Below are 3,202 nucleotides of genomic sequence, written 5' to 3'. Positions count from 1 at the left end.
GCTGAAATGTCTGGCCCAGCTAAATTTCTTGGTTTAAAAATCTGGCCCAACTACTTTCCAGACCTGGACTAGCCCTACTGAATCATACACTAATGTTATTCTGTTATGTGGGCTGTTGTGATAGGGAGATTTGCTGGATGCTGCACGACGGGTGGTGTCCCTGCTGCAGAATGCCCTGTCTGAAGCAGCACCCTAGAGACAGTGAGGGTTGTTGTTATCACCTTAATATTGTATATACGCAATCTGTTATTTCTTAACTAATATAATTGTAAGGTATTCTTCTAATATATTGTGCACAGCCAACAAAAAAGAGAAAAATGCAAAACCAAAGGAAGGCTTTCTTTTCTCTTAAAAGTCTTTTTTCTAAACCAACTGAGAGTCAGTTAGAGGGGTGTTCATTATCAGTATTGTTGCTGGCATTTCTGAAAATGTGCCAATTTTAGTCAAGTGGCTACTTTTCAAATGCAGTCCCTGGCCAAGATGAAGAAAGTTCATGAAGACTACATGATAATATTAAGCACTGACATAACAAACAACATTTTTTACATGCAAAATATACAGGAAATATACACTGCAACAGGCTAGGATAGACAAATAACCAAATACACTTGCAAGCCTGACCACTTTAGACCCCAGATTAGAAAATTGGTGAATGAGCAATATTTTTTTCCAAGTTTTGTTTTGCTTTCAAGTTCTCACAAATAAAAAAAAAAAAAAGATTTTCCCACTATAGCCAGATCCAGTTTCTGTGGGGGGCGGGGGGGGGGTGACCAATTTGTAGTAATAACTATTTCCTGCTGAAAACCACTGGTAAACTATCCACATGTCTCTGAATATCTGTGAGTCCCGAGACCTCCATGACAGATAGATATAAGTTGCTAGTGTTGATCGGCAGGAAATCTTCTCCAAAGCCCCACCACCACCTCACACCAATCCACCCAGGGTTTACTCCAAATAAATTGCTGGTAATACAAACCGGATCAACTTGTGGTTTGTGTCCACGTGTACTAGAGACAAAGGCCCTGGTACATTCTGCGTACAACACAGCCAAGACTTGACAACCTTTATATGATGCGCATGGAATCAACCCTATGCATGGAGGCTGCAACTCTTCTCCACGAACCCTGTAGCCCATTGACTGCAGCCTGCATTGACTATCCTGTAGCCTGCATTTGGTAGATCATTCTTGACAGAAGAAACCAAATTGTCAAGTTCCCTAACACAGAGCTCATACTCTTTTATTCTTCTTAAGATTGTTCTTCTTGAAACACCCATCAGTGTGGCTATGCAAGGCACAGGAAGGTTGAGTATGGAGCATTTCTTTCAAACATTGTTCTTCAATTGTGACACATGGGGCTGGACGTTCCAGATGTGCCCTCACAAGGTCAAAGAGCTCTTGCAAAGCCAGGGTGATAGCAGGAGGTACTTCAATGTGATTAGACAGGGCCTGCAGAAGATACAGCTCCTGATGACAAAGGAACTCCAGGTAATCCAAATTTAGTGGAGTCGCGCTGAATCCTATTTCTATTTTATGCAGAAGACTTTCGAGAAGGTGGTATCTGAGCTGTTCACAGAACAAATTATAGTTAATGAGGTGTCAAGATCTTGTCTCTGATCCACATACTAGGCCTACCATTCAAAAGTTTTAATTATGAAAATGAAATGTTTTTGTTTTGTGAGGTGCTTGTTCATGTATGATGATGTAGTGGCTGCTCTGTTTGACCGTGGTAAACCTTTTCACAAACAATATAAGTGAAGAAGTATGACATTAGATCTAAGGACCAGAGTATAATAAAGTTAAATAAAATCCATCAAAAACACTTACTCAGTGGAGATTCCAATGTAGTAGGCAGACAACTTTATGGCTTTAATAATGAGTGTATTTAGCAGCTACAAGGACAAAAGATATTATAAACCTCTCCATTTTAATGCTAATTTAATAAACATTAACAGATAGCACTTAAGGTGGTTTCGCCTATAGTCTGCTAACACTAACCGAGAACTAATATCTGAGGAGCGTTCTTCCCAGGATTTGAATTTATTAAATTGGCTTTGTGATGTTGTATTAAGAAATTTTATTCACAATGCAATTTACCGTACATTGGCCCATTCTTTTATATACGGTAAGACGAAGCGGGAAATTCGAGCGAGCGAGTGCTGTGCAGACGCGAGCGCGTAGAGGGGATGGGTTTTCAGCACTCGAGCACACGCACGCGCGTGGTTCGACTTTTGGCCCTAATTTAACGGCGAGCGAGTGAGTGAGTGCTGTGCAATCGCGAGCGCGTAGAGAGCATTGGATTTTCTGTTTTTATGCGCACGACTTTTGGCACTAATTTAACGCCATAGAAATGTGTGTTTAAAAGGGGAGGAGATCGGGTTGCAGCGCTGGTGTGAGCGGTTTCTCCGGGCAGTTCGCTCGAGGCTAACGTGGCTTTGGGAACGTGGTGTACCCGTCACCCATGCCAGGGAAGAAATCAAAACCGAAATGCTAGGAATATGGACTTCATCTTACGTCAAGCGTTTTCCCCTCCATTGACGCCCATAAAGAAAAGGCTTAAAGTCCATATTCCTAGCATTTCGGTTTTGATTTCTTGTCAGGTAAGTCTTTATGGCCAGATACATTCGCGAGAAATTTGGTGATTTGTGGTGACTGTTTTAATACATTAAGTTGCGTTACGCATTTTCACATTAAGCGTTTTAGAATGTCCCGTGGCAGGTATCCCCTTCTATTGCCCTAGGGAGGGTTGTAACCCTCGTCTGTATATTAATAAAGAATAATCCTTCTATTCCTGTCTCATGTATCTGGACCTCCCCAGCAATTTAACGAAATTTGGTGGCAGCGGTTACAAGTGAACCCGTTTAAGTTTAGCGCTCATACTTCCGTCCATATGTTTAAGACCCACCTTGGCTGACTTAGCTGACATGTCCTGATTTCATAATCTTCAAATTTGTAATCTTTTCTCCTTCATCTAACTCCATGTTTTTAACTTCTTGTCATTTTCTTGCCGTTTGACTCATAGAAAAATTATCAGACTTAAATTGACACGTCAGCCTGTGCAGACAGCGATTTCAATGTTTTAATAAATTGGGCCAGCAGGTGGGGGCAGTGCTCAATTTCATTAATGCCATTCAGAAAACTTTCAGGCTTTATGTCTTAATGAAACAGCCTAGAAAAGGACAAAGCATTATATTACTGATGCAT

This window comes from Brienomyrus brachyistius, unplaced genomic scaffold (genome assembly GCF_023856365.1).
Source record: "Brienomyrus brachyistius isolate T26 unplaced genomic scaffold, BBRACH_0.4 scaffold938, whole genome shotgun sequence".
In the NCBI taxonomy this organism is placed as follows: Eukaryota; Metazoa; Chordata; class Actinopteri; order Osteoglossiformes; family Mormyridae; genus Brienomyrus; species Brienomyrus brachyistius.
Note: the sequence above shows the minus strand (reverse complement) of the source record.